A 19,975-nucleotide genomic window follows, 5' to 3' on the forward strand; every position below is an offset into this window, starting at 1 on the left:
ACTTCAGTAGCTTGTGTTGTTCGAACACGCGTACGCAGGCTGTAGCACACGATTCCATTTAGCATGCCCAAGCTTAAAAAAAAATGATTTTTTTCGCAGCGCCATTGGTCTCTAAATTTTTGGTCACGACTCCATATCCTTGTTAATATTGCCGCGCCAGTACTCCCATGAAGGAGAGGTCAACGAGTGTAGGCCTGAGCATTTTTGTCAAGGCGCAGTGAAGAAGAAAAAGTCGCAGTTGCGCTCGCTATTAAAAAGGCGATCTGCCGCTGTGCCTCCTGAATAGCGCTCTAAGACCCCCGTTTCTGACGTTGCGACACTGGTGGAGGTGCTGCAGCCTGCAACCCTATGCGGGCAACCCCAGTTCGGAGCCGTACACCCAGCCCCGAAGCTCTCCCTCTCATAACGACTCCAGTACACTATTTCAGTCGGCGCGTGCTCGTCCTCAGCCCGGATTTCCCTCCCGTTGCGACTCTCACCGACATGGCTACATCATCGGCACTGCTCCCTCCTACTCCCTCCTTCACAGACGGTACCTGGCCTTTCCAGGTGACACTTGAACACCCTCGCGTGCCCAACATCTTCCACGGCGATGCTTTGGATGATTTTGAGGACTGGCTTGACCAGTATGATCGTGTCGCTCTGGTCAACCTCTGGAACGACCAACAAAAACTCGCCCATGCTTATTTCGCGCTTGAAAACAGCGCTCGTACGTGGTACGGGAACAGGTAAATGTGTTTCCATATGAGGGGAAATTTTCGGTCTCAGCTCCTCTATACATCCTCGAGCTCGGACCGACGTGATTACGCGCAACAACTTATTGAGGCTAGAGTACAGAAACCCAACGAAACCGTCGCCATGTATGCGGAAGATACGGCCCGTTTGTTTAGCCGGGCTGACCTGGATATGACCGAGGCAAAGAAAGTACGTCATCTTATGCGGGGGATGAAGGAACAGCGGTTTACCCGGTCTTGTCCAAAACCCGCCAACAACAGTAGACTAATTCATCAAGGAAGCGACTGTCATGGTGCGGGCACTCGAGCAACGTTGCCGCCACTTCGACCGCCACCCAAACAACACACCAATCGGCTTCGCAACTCAGATTATTGACCGCCCTTCTTTACGGGACAGGATTCGTGACATCCTGCATGAAAGGCTGCGAGCCCTCGGCACTCCTCCTACGGAGTCGCCGGTTGTTTCTGTTGCCGAAGTCGTGCGCCAGGAGTTGCGTCAAGCCTTCTCGTCACCAGCCACATGTCCAGAAACACATCCGCCGACCTACGCCTACATGGTCCGACCTCTTCCCCCTTCATCTCCGGTAGCACCATTACAGCCACGGCCCGCTCCCGTGCCGCGGTGGCAACGGGAGTCTGTGAGACGACCTCGCAGTTCGCGGTACGGACTTGTGGCGAGCGGCCAACCGTCGACCATTCTGCTTCCACTGCGGCGAACCAGGCGACATCGCCCGCAACTGCCCCTATCCTGACGCCAGAGTCGGCTCCTTTTCGCCTGCTGCTTCCGTGCATTACGACGACCGTCGCGCTCCGCGCAGTGATCAGCTCACGACCAGCCAGGCAGCTTCACCACGTCGTCGTTGGCAGTCCCCGTCCCGTGTACGTTACACTTCCCCAAACCGTCAGAGTTTCACCACTGACGTCGGCAGGGGTGTTCGCTCCCCTAGTCCGCATCGGGGAAACTAACTGCAGTGACCCCCAGGGGGTACGTTGCCCGGTGCCGAGAGGCCAAAAATACCCCCCATGCTCCCCACAAATACGACCTGACGACGACGACTACTCACGCCGATGACGACGATATGACGATGACGAATACTCACGCCGACGACGTTGCCCGTGCCGATCTCTGCATTCTGGTGGGTGGACATCACGTCACCGCACTTGATAACACTGGCGCAGACTTCTCGATTATGCGGCAGGAGCTGGCTGACCGAATTAGGAAAGCGAAGACGCCGTGGATATGGCTCCACACCAGAAGTTCCGGGGATCAGTTAGTGACACCGACGGGCACAGGCACCGTCCGAATCCACATCGGTAATTCCAGCTTCGTTGCCACTTTCGTCATATTCCCCGACTGCTGCAAATACCTCATCTTGGGAATGGATTTTCTGCAAGATCACGGCGCAGTCATTAACATTCCGGAACGTATGCTGACATTTTCTGCCAGACCATACGGTGACACGATAAATGACGGGCAACATGAGTGTTTGCGAATCGCCGCCGACGTGACCATTCAGCCGCGATCCTGCCGCCTTGTATCTGTATCATGCACGAAGCCCTACCACGGGGATGTGATCGCGGAGCAAATCGTTGCACTATTGCTCACGCAAGGCGTTTCCATTGCTGGAGGCATACTCGACATGACGCATGGGCATGCAGAAGTCCTTCTCACGAACTTCAGCAATGGACGCCGTCCCATCCAGAAGGGTACCGCAATTGCCTACAGCGACGACGTCACCCAAATTACGATTGTTTCGCTCTACAAGCAACAACCGTCCAGCCCTCGACTCCTTTGTCTGACGACGCCAGCTTCACCCTGTAGCCTTCCGAGCGGCAGCGCCTATTGGAGCTGATACACCAGTTCGAAGATAGCTTTTCGACTGTGTCAAAGGTCACACATACACCACTTACCAAGCACCGTGTCATCATGGATGATACTACGCGGCCGATTCGGCAAGATCCTTGCCGTGTAGCTCTAAAGGAACGCGAAGATTCAAACGTAACTGGAGAAGATGCTCCAGGATGATGTAATACAGCCTTTCAAAAGCCCCTGCGTGTCACCCATGATCTTGGTAAAAAAAAAAAAAGGAAAGCGGCAGTTTGCGATTCTGCATCGATTACTGCAAATTAAACCAGGTAACGAAGAAAGACGTCTATCCGATGCCGCGCATCGACGATTCTCTGGACAGGCTGCTGCATGCATGTTATTTTTCATGAATGGATCTACGAAGTGGGTATTGGCAGAACGAGGTCGATGACAGAGATCACGAGAAAACTGCCTTCATGACCTACGACGGCCTTTAAGAATTTAGGGTCCTTCTTTTTGGTTTGTGCTCAGTGCCTGCCACTTTTCAGGTCTAATGGACACCGTAATTTCCGGCCTGAAGTGGAAATATGCTTGGTCTATCAGACGACGTCCTAGTTTTCTCAGCTACATTTGAGGAGAGAGGGGGTTGACCGAGGGGCCCGATTTTTATTAGTCATATCATAAGAAGCCAAGAAACACGGACACCAAGGACAACATAGGAGAAATTAGATGTGCTTAATAAATGAAATGAAGAAACGATAAATTAATGGAAATCAAAGTGGATGAAAAAACAACTTGCCACCGGTGGGAACTGAACCCCCAACCTTCGCATTTCGCGCGCGTTGCTCTACCAATTGAGCTACCGCGGCGCTGTTTCCCCATCCACTTTCTTGGGTATTTATGCGTCCTAGTAGAACCCTGGGAGTGTTAGCCAGCGCCACCACTCATTGACCTTGGCGGCAGACGTGGAACGTCCTTTTTTGCCGCAGGCGTCACGAGAACGTGATCTTTTTGGGTGAAGGCAACTGGTTCGTAAACCCACACATGCTACCTGAAGGCATCAATGTTGCCTGATTCGATACCCTCGTTATGTAATAAACGAGAAGAGAGGGGGTTGACCGAGGGGCCCGATTTTTATTAATCATATCATAAGAAGCCAGCAAACACTCACACCAAGGACAACATAGGGGAAATTAGATGTGCCTAGTAAATGAAATGAAGAAACGCTAAATTAATGGAAATCAAAGGGGATGAAAAAACGGGCCCCTCGGGCCCCTCGGTCAACCCCCTCTCTTCTCATTTATTACATAACAAGGGTCTAGAATCCGGCAACGTTGATCCCTTCAGGTAGCATGTGCGGGTTTATTTACCAGTTGCCTTCACCCAAAAAGATCGCGTTTTCGTGAGGCCTGCGGCAAAAAAGGACGTTCACGTCCGCTGCCAAGGTCTATGAGTGGTGGCGCTGGCTAACACTCCCAGGGTTCTACTAGGACACATAAATACCCAAGAAAGTGGGTGGGGAAACAGCGCCGCGGTAGCTCAATTGGTAGAGCATCGCACGCGAAATGCGAAGGTTGGGGATTCGGTTCCCACCTGCGGCAAGTTGTTTTTTTCATCCACTTTGATTTCCATTAATTTATCATTTCATTTCATTTATTAAGCACATCTAATTTCCCCTATGTTGTCCTTGGTGTCAGTGTTTGTTGGCTTCTTATGATACAGCTACATTTGAGGAGCACCTAAGCCGGTTACTCACTTTTCTCGAAGCCGTACGCTCGGCTGTCCTGACGTTAAAGCCCGAAAAATGTCATTTTGGTTTCAGTGAACTGTGCTTCCTCGGCCACATCATCAGTCACGAGGATGTACGACCTGATCCAGCCAAAATAGACACTCTGGCAGAGTTCCCCACACCATCCGACAAGAAGGCAGTGAGGTGCTTCCTGGGGCTGTGCGCCTATTACCGACGCTTTATTGCGAATTTTTCATGTATTGCTGGCCGTTAACACGCCTAACACGAGACGATGTTTCCTTTCTGTGGGGGGGAAATGAGCAAGTAGCATTTAGCGAACTACGCCTAAGCCTGCAAACGCCTCCTGTTCTTGAGCACATCGACCAGGATGCCCCTACAGCACTTTACACTGATGCGAGAAATGTTGGTCTAGGTGCCGTACTGGTGCAGTGGCAAGACGGCTCCGAAAAAGTAATCGCCTACGCTAGCCGAACTCTCTCTCGTACGGAGAAAAACTACTCAACTACCGAGATGGAATGCCAAGCCGTGGTATGGGCGGTTATCAAATTTCGCCCGTATTTGTATGACCGTTCATTCAAGGTTGTCAGCGACCATCATTCTCTTTGTTGGCTGACTAACTTGAAAGACCCATCTGATGGTCTGGCACGCTGGACTCTAAGGCTTCAGTGGTTCGACATGACCATAATTTACAAGTCAGGAGAGAGGCACACCGACGCCGACTGCCCCTTGCGGTCACCTGTCGAGTCCGCAGGCAACGATGACGTGGACGTGAATGCTGCATATTTTGGCATCGTCGGCGCCGTCACTATTTCACAGGAGCAGCGCCACGACCCAGAGCTGCTCCCACTCATTAATTTCTTGGAAGGCCGAAGTAAAGACATTCCGCAACTCTATGCTACGGGACTGCCGCCGTTTTGTCTCCGGAACGATGTTCAATATAAGAACTTTTCTGCCAGTGGCAGCACGTACCTGCTCCTGGTACCGACATCACTTCGAAAAGAACTACTAAAAGCATGCCACGATGAAACCACCCCAGGCCATCTAGGCTGCACGAGAACATTGTCCCGACTCCGACGGAAGTACTACTGGCCGAAGCTACCCGCTGCTGTAAAGCGTCACGTACAAACATGTGCGGGCTGTCGGAGACGCAAAACATCTCCCGGTAAGCTTGCAGGTCTCTTACATCCGGTCGAGGTACCAGTCCAGCCGTTCGCCCAAGTTGGAATGGATTTCCTGGGCCCATTTCCAACTTCTACAGCCGGCAACAGATGGATCATTGTTGCCACCGATTACCTGACGTGCTACGCGGAGACGAAAGCTACACAGCGGGACACAGCAGCCGAAGCAGCTCATTATATAAATAATTGAAAACATCGTCTTTAGGCACGGCGCCCAACAAGTAGTCATCAAAGACAGGGGAACTTCCTTCACTGCCGAACTTCTTGACTCGCGTCTCAGACTCAGTGGTACAAGCCACCGGAAAAGAACCGCTTATCATCCCCAGACGAACGGACTAACCAAACATCTTAATAAGACCCTCGCAGACAAGCTATGCACGTATGTCGACGTAGAACATAAGAACTGGGATCAGATTTTTCCCTACGTAGCATTCGCCTACAATACCGCCCTCCAGGAAAGTACTGGAATGACACCGCTCAGTTTGGCCCACGGTTGCGAAGCCACGACAAACCTGGATGCCATGTTACCGCACGAGTTTGACGACCTACCTACCGACGTTGATGAATTTCCTCAGTCTTACGAAGAAGTCAGACAGCTTGCCCGTGTACGTATCTGCATTAAGCAAGACCAAGATGCAAAACGGCACGATCTTCAACACAGGTCCGTTTTCTACACCCCCGGCGACGAAATATGGGTCTGGATACCGACACGCCGTCGTGGGCTCTCCTAAAAACTCCTACGACGGTACTTTTGCTCGTACAGAGTGATCCACCGCCTGAGCGACGTGAATTACGAGGTCGTTCCCGACAGTCACAATAGCTCCAGCCGCCGCAAGCAATTACCCGAAGTGGTGCATGTGGTACGGATGACGCCGTACCTGTCGACCTAACTTTTGCTTTCTTGTTCTCGTTTTTTAGTGCGTGCGACTCTGCCCTGTTGTACTCTGTCCCATTGTCCTGATTAATTTGCGCATCGGGAGGAGGAGGAGATAAACTTTATTAAAGAAGAGGTCTTAGGTGAGGGAGGGGGTGACGTTCCCCTTCCCGCGGTGGGCTCCTCTTCTGGGCCGGACGCCAGGTGGCCGACCGACGATGTCGTTCGGCGACCTCTTCGGCCCGCTCCGTGACTCGGAGTTGAACCTCCGGGTCCGAGCTGAGCAGCGCGGCCTCCCACTGCGATTGGGTAGAGAGCTGCAGACTGTTCGACGGCTTGTCGTGATTACATGAGTATAGGATGTGTGGTGTGTCTGCCTTATGGTGCCCACAGAGAGAACAGACGGGGCTGAACTGCTCTGGGAACCATATGGAGTATATGTACGGATTAAAGAAAGTGTCTGTTTGGAGCTGCCGCCAACTGACTTGTGTTTTACTTAGAGATCTATGTGGTTCTGGGAAGATTTGTCTTTCTTTCTTGAAGTGGGTAGTAATTTCTTTGTAGGTCGTCATTCGCTCTTTGGCCGACCTGAGCTCGGGGTAACGCACCTCCCGGTTAACTACGAATCCTCGGGCAAATTGGTGCGCCGCCTCATTACCAGGATGGCCTGAATGGGCGGAGACCCAGATCAATGTGATCTGGTGGGTATTGAAATTTTTTGTAATATTTTGATGGCTGCTGAGTGGGCCCTTCCTTTTACGAACATTTCGAATTGCGGTTTTAGAGTCGCTGATGATGTATTTGGCAGTGGTGGAGGTAATGCCTAAAGCTATGGCAGCTTCTTCGGCCTCCTCCGGAAATTTTGTTTTATCGATTGTCGCCGATGCGAGGGGAGAACCTCGATGATCGACAACTGCCAGGGAAAAGGCATCTCTGTCCGCATGTTCTGCCACGTCCACATGTGCCGTGTCTTTCTGAACTGAAAATCTTTCGCGAATTTTTTGTGCTCAAGCCTTTCTTCTGTTTGTATCGTAGTGTGGATGCATGTTTTTGGGCAGAGGATGGACTATTAAGTGTTCGTGCACGTGTCTTGGAATCGGCAAGGTGTGTGCACGGATTCCTTCATATTGTATTCCTGCCTCCTTTAGGGTGAAACGTCCCGTTTCAGTGCCTGATAGTCTTTCGTATTGTGCGGTGAGGTGTGCTTCCATCATTTCCGCTAAGGTGTTATGAATTCCTAACTGTAGTAGTTTTTCATTTGGGGTATGACGAGGGAGGTTGAGCGCAATTTTGTAGGATTGTAGAAATAGAGAATCCACGTCATCCCTTTCTCTGACTGTGAGGGTGACGTATGGCGTAGAGTAGATGACTCGGCTAAGAACGAGGGCCTGGATTAGTTTCCTGGTCTCGGCTTCTTTAACTCCTCCTCGCCTATTCCCGATGCGTCTGATGAGGAAGGAGATTTGGTTGACGGTGTTTCTCAGCTTCTTAATCAGTGTGTCGTTTTTTTGGTTTGACTGTATCAGGATTCCCAAGATTCTTAGTGTTTCCACTTCTGGGATGGCTGCCCCTTCCGCGTATATTTTGATCTCAGGCGCTTTATTTTTTCTTTGACGCTTTGGGTGTAGGATGAGGAGTTAAGATTTTTGGGGGGAACACGCAAGTCCCGCGGCTTGTGCCTCCTCTACTACTACATCTGCCGCTTGTTGTAGCGTATCTTGTATCGTGCCGATACTCCCCTTGGTTGTCCAAAGGGTGATATCGTCCGCGTACAAGGAGTGTTCTAGGTCTGGGATTTTGGCGAGTTCGTGTGCCATTTTGATGAGGGTTATATTGAATAAGAAGGGGGAGAGGACCGATCCTTGCGGCGTTCCTCTGTCTCCTAAAGTGAAGGTGTCCGATTTGATTCTGCCAATTTGAATTTTAGCCGTTCTATCGGAGAGAGAGTCCTTGATGTAGTTAAACGTTCTTTCGCCTACATATAACGGTGAAAGACAATCTAGGATTGCTTTGTGTTTGACGTTATCAAATGCTTTGGTTAAATCTAGAGCTAGGATTGCCCTTGTGCTCCTTTCTTGCTCCTGAGGAAGGACCTCGTTTGCTAGTCTGAGCATCGTATCCTGTGTTGATAAATGCGGTCTAAAGCCGACCATAGTGTTTGGATATAAATTCTCTTTGTGCATGTGGGACTGCAGTCTGTCAGTATGACGTGCTCTATCAGTTTTCCTATGCAAGAAGTAAGCGAACTAGGTCTGAGGTTTTCGAGCGTGAGCTTCTTGCCCGGTTTGGGGATGAATTTAACGATGGCATGTTTCCAAGACGCTGGGAGTTTTCCTTCCCTCCAACACCTGTTCGCAAAGTCCGCGAGGGCTGTGATGGAAGCGTCGTCTAGGTTTCTGAGTGTCTTATTGTTAATGCAGCCCTCCCCCGGAGCGGATGTCGTGCGTATCTTAAGGAGGGCTGCTCTTATTTCCGCCATTGCTATGTCAGCGTCCAGGATGGGGTTAGGTTGTCCTTTATAATCGGGTAGGGACTTCGTCTCTCGAGTTGTGCAGAAGTATTTCTGCTGTAGCGTGTTTATAATACCTTGATCCGTGTCTGGGTCTATGTTTAAAATTTTGGTGATTTCCTTTTGAGTCGTAGCTTTGTTCGATTCCGGATCAAGGAGATGCCGCAGAAGATTCCACGTCTCTCTCGTGCCTAGATTGCCATTTATCGGGACGATGCTTCCTTCGGAGGGAAGCAAATGGCGCGCCAGTACGCCGACGAAGAAGAGGTCAACGACTGTAGGCATGAGCGTTTTTGTGAAGGCGCCGTGAAGAAGTCGCAGTTGCGCTCGATATTAAAAAGGCGACCTGCCGCTATGCGCCCTGAACAACGCTCTACGACCCCTGTTTCTGACGTTGCGACAATATCATCCTATTTTACACAAATACCAAGGGAAAGTCTACGACAGTTGTTGGCAGCACTCAACAGCTATTCGATGTTTTATTTTTTTTTCTAAAAGAAGCCCTCCCCATCTCTTACCATCTTGCACTTCTGAAGAAAAACGAAATAAGCAGAGAGAAAAAAGAAAGAAAGAAAAGAAGCCGTGAGAAGTGATCCGGGCTTTCTAAAAGAAAATACAGTCGAAGACGGGAATTCCAGATGCTATTGTAGTAAGCGTAACACTGCCCCACTGCGTCAGTGCGCGCACTCACAGCAAGCGCAGTCCGCCTCGAAGCATCCCTTGTCGTCCCTGATGGAGCCCGGGTGGCAGGCGTGCTGCGGCTTCTTGCACGGGTTTACGCACGCCACCATGCCCTCCGATCCTGGCAGCGGGACTGTGGAAGCAGTCAATGGAGTGAATAGCTTTTGCATTTGAAGGAAATCATTAGAAAAATTCTGGGAATCTGTTACCAATACGAAGTATTGGGTCGCACGACGCATGGCATTGAATGCTTTAAAAACATCTTCGCTTTGTGCGTACTTGCCTTGCTCATTGCCCGTCTGGACGCTCGTGCTGACGTTTGCGTTTTTTCCAGCCATTTGCCACTGTGTCAATACGATGTTTTAAGCGATGCTTGAAAGGTAAGCATGCCAATTGCTTATGAAGTCTATAGTGTACACGTGTAGCGTGAGCTACAAAAGTTGAAACACGACGCATTTCGTACGACGTATTTGGCGGCGTCACGTTCTCGTTCTCCGGCGGTTGTGACGAAGGCGACACTAAGACGTTTACGCGATTCAACTTCGTCCGCCGTTTGGGTTCACCTTAGGGCCATGACAAGCACACTGATACATATAAAGTCTAAGTGCACAGTGTAACTGTAATAGAAGGTACAACAGCACTGAAAGAACTTCCGTCCACGCACCCACAGTGCTGAAGGATGCGGAAGCTACATAGACGCAGCACGACATAACAAAACCCGGGGAGCGATCATTCAAAAACATTGCAACAAATTTGTTTGTTTTGGGAGTTGGAAATGAACAATTATTTGTATGCCTGTGCAAGTGTAACGTCTATTCGTTTCGTGCTGCACTTCGTGATACAGTCATTGGTGATGCAGCGACAGTCCCGTTCTCACGCTGCACCTGCCCGGCACCTTCCGCACGAGCCCTGTACTACTACTCCCTCTAGTGCAGAGAACGCGATTAACTCTTTCTGCATGAAGGCAGCTCCAAGTGAAACAAATGGCGACGTGGAGACGACGACGTGTTGAACTCGTGAAACGAACGGCAAGGCACATCAGGTTCTCCCACCCCAAAATTTGAGTTCCCCACGCCCGAATTTGACTTGGCGGACCTCCAAATTTCAAGTTGACCCTCCTTTCAATTTCAAGTTAGCCAACCCCTAAATTTTATTTGGCCCACCCCTACCATAAGCTTCCCCATGTATTTTATATGGAGCCGTATATATCCCTATGGGTATTCTTATTATTTTATTTTTTTGTTTAAATTGTTCCTCATCGCCTATCAAGCTACTAATCAAAAACATTCACTGTTATAACGATTACATGTCTTAACTTCCCAAATTATGCATTTTTGTGCATATACAAGGCATTACACTTTCCGCGTGACGGGGCTGGGGTACTCTCCAAAAAATGCTTGCGCATTAAAACCGCAGCGCTGTACCTGACACTGTCGGCGAACGGTCGTTGTTCCTAAATGAGAGCAGCAGGACGATAGTGACGACCACACAGGACACGAAGCAGGCGGCCACACTCAGCTTGCCCTTCTTGGCGCAGCCAGCCCTACTACGACCGTCGCTGTACTGCACAGTCTCGCTGGTTCTGCGGATGGGCCGAGACGTTTAGGGAAAGAACGGTTCACTTTTATAAAAGCCCTAATGCTTAAATGGGCATCGTTATCATCAGCCAGTTTTCATGTCCACTGCAGGACTGCACTGTTCTTCTCTTGGTACCCATTGTGTAACTGCAATAGACCACCAGTTAACGGCCCGGCGGCAACGTGTTCAAGACGTCAAAACTAACCAAAAAATAGGTTGATTACAAGTAATCAATTACATGTAATTTGACACGTACAAGTCTGCCGTGAACTACAAGTCACAAAACTACTTGACTCGTCAAGCCCACGGTACCTTTGACTTGGCACAGATGGACGAGGACATAAGCGCAGGGCGAAATATTGCTTACCTTAACAAAAAGAGCAAAATGGATTGGAAAAATGCATAACAACAAAAATTACCAAAAATCGACTGTCATTGTAGATTATTGCGGCACATTTTTTGTTCAGAGAAGCTGCGGTCTTATGCATCCTTTTTATCTGATAAAATAAGCCACGTAAGCCCTCTGGTAAATTTACTACGCCAGTAATTTGAATGATAGAGTGATATATATATATATATATATATATATATATATATAGCAAATATACTTATTTTGGCCCTTTGAGCTTGATGTTCACTTAACGAAAGTAGAGATTAAACACTTTGCAAGAAACATGTCATGCAGGAGGGCCATTTGACGGGCTAAGCAACGCAGCATGTAAGGAGAATCGAGAGGAAACCTAGGGCTGAAAACATACGTTATCCTGCTTCAAGCTTATGACTCAATAGAAAAGAAAGGGTCGACGAATATGGTAGTTCAAATGATTCAATTATTAAATGTTCATTACGTCTCTCTAGTCACTCTGCTTTTCGTGTTCCTAGTTCATTAATTTCGCATCTCATTCGAATCGTATTTCATGCTGAGTTACGTCGACCTTGTCTTCTTCAGCGTGACACTTGGTTTCAGCTTCATATTTTGACCATGAGGCAGGGTGGGCCGATGTCGGAGATAGCTATTGCAGTGTTTGGTGCAATGTGCATAATTTTCGACTACATTGGCGCTAATTACGTAAGTCCCGCTAATTTCTAAAGCGAAGCATTTTTGCATTTTTCTTCGACTTTCCTACTGCTGCTGCGGCTGCTACTGTCCGGCACACCGGGTCCGGAGGGGAGGGGGGATTCAGAGTGTGTGTATATATGAGAGGAGCGAGTCAGAGAGGAAAGGTGACGCACGAAACTTGTTTTCACACCACCATGTCGAATGTGCACAATGTCCTCCGGAGCTCCCTGGGTGTCTCCATATTATCCAATTGACAGCTGTAATTACCCGTGACTCCCCTCAGAAGCATTACAGAAACTGCAGCGCTTTCCTTTATACTAAAGTTCGAGTCCCGAGCGGACGTAAATAGAACTGTAGAGAAGAGGAAGGAGAAGAGGCAGTTCCCATACAAGTAAGAAGAGGGAAGGTGACGTGAGAAGGCAAGAAAAAACTACTACTATACGACAGCGTTTGCGAGGAAACTGGATAACTTTAAGTTAAAGGTACGGTACAGTACGTTGCTGCTATTTCTGAAAAATAAGCACCATGCAAATATGTCAGACGGACAAACTACGCAGAGCGTGCAGAAGCAGAGCGGTATTAATTAAAGCGCACCGTAGGGTCCAGGCGACACTACGGAAGCGGTCGACTGTCGAATCAGCACTTCTGTGCCCGCCGCGGTAGCTTTGTGGCTATAACATTGCTAGAGGTCACGGATTTGATTCCAACAGCGTCAGCCGCATGTAGACATGGGAAAAATAGAAAACGTTCATGCACGTAAATTTAGGGGCATGTGAAATGACACCATGGTGTCAAAATCATAATCCAAAGAAGGGGTAAGCCGTGCAGGCACAGACACAAGAGGAGAGAAATGGCCAACATGAACGCCGCTAGAAATTAAGCTTGAGCAAATCTTTTTTCATTCATTTGATCATCCTTATTCACCCCCATCCCGTACCCCTGTATGCCCTGAGGCATTTACCCTCGCATTAAAGAAATGAAGGTTAGAACGACAGAAAGCTGGGCTAGTAGGTAAGGGCTCATAATGCCAAGAAGGGGTAAGGCGTGCAGACACGTACACAATCCTTACCAACTAGCTCAGCTTTCTGTCGTTCTAAGCTTCATCTCTAGCGGCGGTCGTCTTGTCCACTTCTCTCCTCCTGTGTCTGCGTCTGAACGCCTTACCCATTCTTTGCATTATGAATCCTTACCAACCAGCTCAGGTTTCTGTCGTTCTAAGTTCCAAAATTAGTCCGGAGTGCGCCATTACGGCGTGCCTCAGAATTTGATTGTGGTTTTGGTACGTACCAGTCCCATAATCAACTTCAAGTATAATACTTCTGTCACGGTGAGATGTGTCATGTGACAGGCAATGACAATGCTAAACCCTCTGAGACGTTATGAAATATGGTCTACAACAACGCCTCCGGCAAACACCTCTCCCTGTGCGTTCTGTGTGCTACGCCGACGGACAGCAGTGATGCACGCAAGGTAACGTTTAACATCAACTCACCACTCTCGTGTTAGACTAAACGTTGAAGAAATTAAGCTTTAGCCGTCAACGTCACCGCTTATTATCGTCAATGAAAGCATCCAGCACGAAAAGCTTCGCTTACATTGATTCTCACAGTGCGTGGGAACTGCATATTTTTCCTACCTTGCGAATAATTCTCACTTCTTGTGGGCTCCGCCGAAGCCGCCTTCCAGACGCCATTAGTTTTTCAATTTCAAAAGGCCTTTTCGACTTCGCGGTTCAGCTTAAAAAATATTTCTTTTTGCTTAAACATAAAACAAAATTATGGCACAGTCTTAACCTAAACCTAATAATGTCTATAATTCTGAAACAGCATGACGATTTATGTAGTAGAGTACTAATCAGAGTACTAATTAATTAATTATGGGGTTTTACGTGCCAAAACCACTTTCTGATTATGAGGCACGCCGTAGTGGAGGACTCCGGAAATTTCGACCACCTGTGGTTCTTTAACGTGCACCTAAATCTAAATCTAAGTACACTGGTGTTTTCGCATTTTGCCCCCATCGAAATGCGGCCGCCGTGGCTGGGATTCGATCCCGCGCCCTCGTGCTCAGCAGCCCAAGACCATAGCCACTGAGCAACCACGGCGGGTTGTCAGAGTACGATCGGAGTCAGCGAAAAGGGCAACCTACCTCCGGATTGGTGGGACCTGATGTCATTGGCCTCCTGACACCGGATTGGGGCAAGTGACTAAACAATGATCACGCAAGGCATAAAAGGAGCTACGGACGACGGGAGTGATGGGCGACTACTTCTTCATCATCAACGTTTCTGTTTTACTTTGAATTTTCTTGTAAATTTGTAAATATATACGTGTTTGTCTAACGTCCTGAATATAAGACCAAGCCTCACGTTCACTTACCCCTCCACAAGGAAAGAGGATCTCACGTCTTCGAACCCCGAATCGTAACACCTATTGAACTAATTGAATTTCTCGTAATAAAATGCGTCAGAAAATTTTGTAAAATTCGACTTACGTACAATCTGCAGACACGATATCATGGGATTTAAATTTTTAATATACAAAAACAAAATTATGGTACGCGGAAACTCAAACACAACGCCTTCTAGCTTCCGTTTGTTATTGTGCGAGCAAAACTCCGCGCACGGACACAAAAAATCCCGACAAACTAGAGGCTAACAGCTTCTGTACAAAACTTTGACGGGGATGAGTTTTGAACCTACAAATGCCCCCTAACAAGCCGAGTGTCTTAACCACTAGGATAAGCATCCACGTGTGCGAAGGTGAATATATCTGAACCATATGGACGGATTGTACCGATGGTACTGAACAAATGTCAAAGGAAAAGAGTTTCTGTGAAGGTCGCCGATTTGGCGATGTTGTAAAAGCCATCTCTAGGACCACATGTAGAGGCGACTTGGAGCATAGTGGACATCAGGAAAATTCTGATTTTTCGAAAATTGAATGCCAAACATATCACATCCCGATGCGTTTCGGTGGTCGCGGGATATGCGTTTCGTTGGGGCGTTCCTTCACCGACCGGTATGGAATCAATCTCTGAGGGCTCAGGCGCTCTACGTCACGCAATACACGCAGATAAGCAGTATATGAGTTGATAAGGATAAGGAGTGGTGAGGGGTTATGTGAGTCTCATCGCGGTTTATAATGCTTCGACGCGGATAGACAAGGTGGTAAAGAGCACTAAGGGCTTATGATGGTCTGAGCATTTCTGATAACGTTATTAAGCATCGATAAGGGTTGATAAGGGGCGGGCGAAGTCCGATAAGGTTGATGAAGACCGATAGAATTTGGTAAGGGTCGCATAATGTCCGGCAACGTTAATAAAGACAGATAAGAGTTGATAAAGATTGGACCGGCTGCGATAAGGTTGATATCCGCTGGTAAAAGTTGATCAGGGTCGGATCGAGTCCGCTAAGGTTGATAACAGATAAGAGTTTATAAGTGTCGGATGTAGTACGATAAGGTGGTTGAGAACGACAGATAGTGGTTGATAGAGGTTTGTACTGGTCGGATCAAGTTTCATAACATTGATAATGACACCGGGCTGCGTGGAGCTGATCAAGTGGCACCATGCTTACGCATACTTAGGCAAGTTTCTGCGTGCATTTTTTTTGTCCTTAAGCCGGGTTTTTAGCCGAGGCGGAGATTACTTGCACGAGCAATCGCTACACATATTGAACCAATTGCCAGAAATTTGCTAATTTATTTCTTAATTCATTACTTTACGGCACACATTCGGTGACTTTGTGAGACCTATCTATTTAAAACGAATCTTTAGGATGACACAAGTTTCCTGATATTATTTAGCAAAGTGTGGGATAAAATGCATGGGGCTTTCAGTTACTTTTGTGCTTAAACGCCTAAAAGACCATTCTGTTAAAAAAAAAAAAAAACAAGTGGAACACTCGTGCATAATTACGGCGAGTTTGATGGCGCATAGCTCCGATGTATGCCTCTCTGAATAATGCAGCTCGAGAACTAGAACTATTTATTCGAAAACAGACGACTGTTAAACGCTCCGGAAAACTTAAAAACGATCACCCGGTAATTTGGTTTCGGCTTATATTCTTACTCTTGTAACTGAGAAACGGAAGTCTGTACCTTTTATGTTCATTCAGGATAAGCAGACGGATTCGGCGACAGAGCTCTTAAACAAGTGTATCGCTGTCTTTTAGCACTAGTTTCATCGATGTGTCAGATATCAGTCCTAGTGCTGGCTCAAACACTTCTAGAAATTTTTCGATGACTGTGGCTGATTTAGCAAGACCGATATTACACACGTTCATGCAATGCAGCTTCAAAGCCTCTAGCCCATTACCGCCCAACAACAAAGTGTCACAACTTTGTGGTGTTCGGACTACGTAAATGCAAGGTCGCGGTTTGGCCGTTGTGCTATACGCGCACCGCAACTTGCCTGTAATTGACAGCGGGACACCTCCGTATGTTTATATCCGTAAACTACAAATTTCTAGAGGTAAGTCAGACCAGTATTGCCGGTACATATTTTCTGGTATGATAGATACAGATACTCCTTTGTCAACTTGCATTTTGACATTGCTACCTGCCACCCTAACTTTCACAATATGGCTACAATAATTACTCTGACATGAAAAAATATGGCTAAGCAAAATATCGTCCTCATTACTTATGCCGTCCGAGTCACCGGAGCCTTCTAAACCAGTGCTCTTTTCAAGGGCGTGTACCGAACGCGGCGTCGTTCTGCAGACCCTTGCCAGGTGCCCCACCTTTTTGCAGGCACAGCATCGATATTTGCGAAAGGGGAAGGTTGCGGCAGTATGCGCTGATCCGCAACCTGCCTCAGGTTTGATCCATCTCGGGTTTTCTTTGTTGGAGTTGCTGGACCAGGTTCACCTCGCTGAGTTCTTTAGGGTCAATCTTCCTTGTTTCGGTGTGAGCGAGTTCCCCGCTTTTGGCAAGGTCATAAGCAGCTTGGAACGTCAGGGTACTCTTCTTGAGAAGCTCGGCTTGTGCGGTTTCGTTTCTCAGTCCGGCCACAAAACGATCCCGCAAAGCGCCATCCAGGAATTGCTCGAGCTCACAGGATGCCGCCAACCTTTCCAGTTCTAATGCTAACGCAGCAACTGGTTCGTTTTCTTACTGCCACCGATGGTTGAACCGGAATCTTTCCGTTATCACCAAGGCTTTCGGTGAATAGTGCCATTTGAGAGCCGCGATCAATTATTTCTTCGTATTTTTTGGCTTCAGGCTTCACTGGGGCCAGCAGTTTCTTCGACGTGCGGTAGGCCTGTTTTGCAATGGAATTCACAAAAGCGCATACCATCAAGTCATCGCTGACCTGGGTGGAACGGATGTAGTGTTCAAAGCGTTCCACATAAGATTCGAAGTCTTCGTCTCCCTCCTCCGTCAACGACTCGATGCGGCCGAAGGAAGCAGTGTTGTAGTCCGCCTGCAGGGAATAGGCGGCCCCGCGTGCAGCAACTGCGCCGATTTGGAGACCCTCGCCCACTTGCTACTTCACTGCCCTGCCTTCGTTGTGGAGCGCACGGACTTGTGTACAGCCTATCGGCGACTGGGACTGACTTGCGATACGGCGACTGCGCTGCTATTCCCTACAGCCCACTCGTCCATCGTGAAGCACGCTCTTTCGGCACTGCTAGACTACTCCAATGCGACGCACTTGAGAGCGCGGCTCTGAGCCCCGCACTCACATTTTTTTGCCCTTGCCACGTTCGTCCTGTCTTGCTCTCCTTCATCTTTTTCTCCCCATTCCCCCTTCCCCGTGCAATGCTGTTGAGGTGTCCTCCTGTGAGAGACAGTTAGGCGCTGCACTCATCTCTTCCATCTGCTTTTCTAAAATCACTTCACACACAGTCGGCCTGGACGCCTGCTGTGCCCTAACTGCTGGAGCCGCAACCAGCGCTTCAGCCACGGCCCGGCTATCGTCCGCTATGAGAATCCCATCCTCGTCGCAACTGTTGTGTCTTCAAGTGATGATGATGATTGAAGTTTATTGGCGCAAGGGCGTCTAAGGCCAAAGAGCACCAGGACATGTGTTTTGGTTTCATAAAATTGCGAGTTTAGGACAATGACTTAAAATAAAGGCTGTATAAAGGCCTACACGTAAGATAAATCTATGAATACTAGTGCATCAATTCTAAAATAATTACTAAGATAAATAAATATAAGGCCTTTAATGCGTTGGCTGGAGGCACACAGGTTAAATTATTCTTGATTTCCAAGTCCCTTGCTGTACAATTCTTTCCTACGCAAGAAGTGCAAGAGGTCAAACATACTTTCTACATCAGATTGTACCTCACCTGTGAGGTACAATCTGATGGTTAGGATGGTGTCTTCAAATACGCAGTAGCTTACTTGCCAGAACACATGTTCATCGCCACTTGCAATACAACGGAAAGAACCCAAGGCACTTACGCGGCCGTCTTATATACCTATACAGAGCTAATAATCAGTGACATCACAGAGACACACACACAGGTACGTGCGTACTATCTCAGGTACAACAATTCAAGACCTCAGTGGCGTCAGGGCAGCACTCACGTCCTATCTAAAGGGTAATTGCGCAACAAATTCAATTTGTGTTTCACAGGCAATTTTGGACAAGGTTCTTAAAGAAATCGGAAACCATGTATTGCTTGTACCAACACCTCCGTGGTGTATTGTGCGCGTCTTTCATTTTTTTTTTCATCTACGAAGCCATAATATGCAAGTAGTTATATGCATAGTTTGGATGCAAGCCTCCTCCTATAAGATCTCTGAACGATAGTGATATGAATGAATGAATGAATGAATGAAGAAATAAATAAATAAATAAATAAATAAATAAATAAATAAATAAAAACATGTTCTTTTTATGGCAGGAAAGCCAGCACTATCTTTCCTATTTGCTCCTCTCCAAGGGAGAGTAGAGCGAAATATTAAATGACAAAACATTTTTTTGAAACAGTTTTTGTTCTTTTTGCAGCTTAATACGTTGTGTAATAGAAGACAAAATAAAGGCCACACTTCGGTCTCTCGCATTTCGCCTCAGAACTTCAGCACCTGCGCGTCATGGCGACGCCATATAGTAGAAATAATTTTTTTTTTGTCATGTTTACGCAGGTAAAATCCATGACATCATAGCTACTTGGTGTGGGAACTTTAGGAGGGCTTCACCATCAGTACTTAATTTTTGCATTTGCTTTTCTTTTACCTTACTACACCGCTTCTGCCAGTAAAACTGCTTTTTCTTTTTTTTTTTGCGATATATAGGCGTAATTTAGTAATACTGTTCAACTTATTTTTCTCCTTTCCATCACTTAACATTAGTAAGGATCTTGTGCTGCCATTATGCAGGTGTGAATTTTCCACGATAAGAGCTTCATTGACAACTTTCGTCTTTCGAGGATACTAGAAAAAATGTCACATTCCTAAGCTCGCCACGTTAACCAAGGCGGAAAACTGAAAGCGCCACAGCTGTACTTACTCGGGTTGTTCTGAAATATAGAAGCATGCGATGAGGAGCCAGGAACTCCAAGGGCTCAATGAAAATATAGGTCGAACTGAATTAAGACAAAACCTTCCTCAACATACAAACTGGGGCATAGCTAACAATATTGCCGATGCAGTGCCAGGTAATTACTCACACGGCAAGCTTTCCCTACGCTCATCATGTGTTCGTACCCTGTCGGAAGTACGTGGCATTTTTGATTGCACATGAGAGCAACTACAGAGGAGGAGGAGGAGGAGGAGGAGGATGCTACAGGCTGTTGTAGGTTGCAGGTGAATGCAGACTTGAAAGACAAACCGGCAATTGCTCCGCCCGA

General features: G+C 47.7%; 1 pseudogene; it reads right to left on the reverse strand.

Moving 5' to 3' along the window:
• Positions 1–492: 492 nt before the first annotated feature.
• Positions 493–19,975, reverse strand: part of LOC140218520 (uncharacterized) — a 36,323-nt pseudogene continuing 16,840 nt past the window's right edge.

The sequence above is a fragment of the Dermacentor andersoni genome, chromosome 5 (genome assembly GCF_023375885.2).
Source record: "Dermacentor andersoni chromosome 5, qqDerAnde1_hic_scaffold, whole genome shotgun sequence".
Classification (NCBI taxonomy): domain Eukaryota; kingdom Metazoa; phylum Arthropoda; class Arachnida; order Ixodida; family Ixodidae; genus Dermacentor; species Dermacentor andersoni.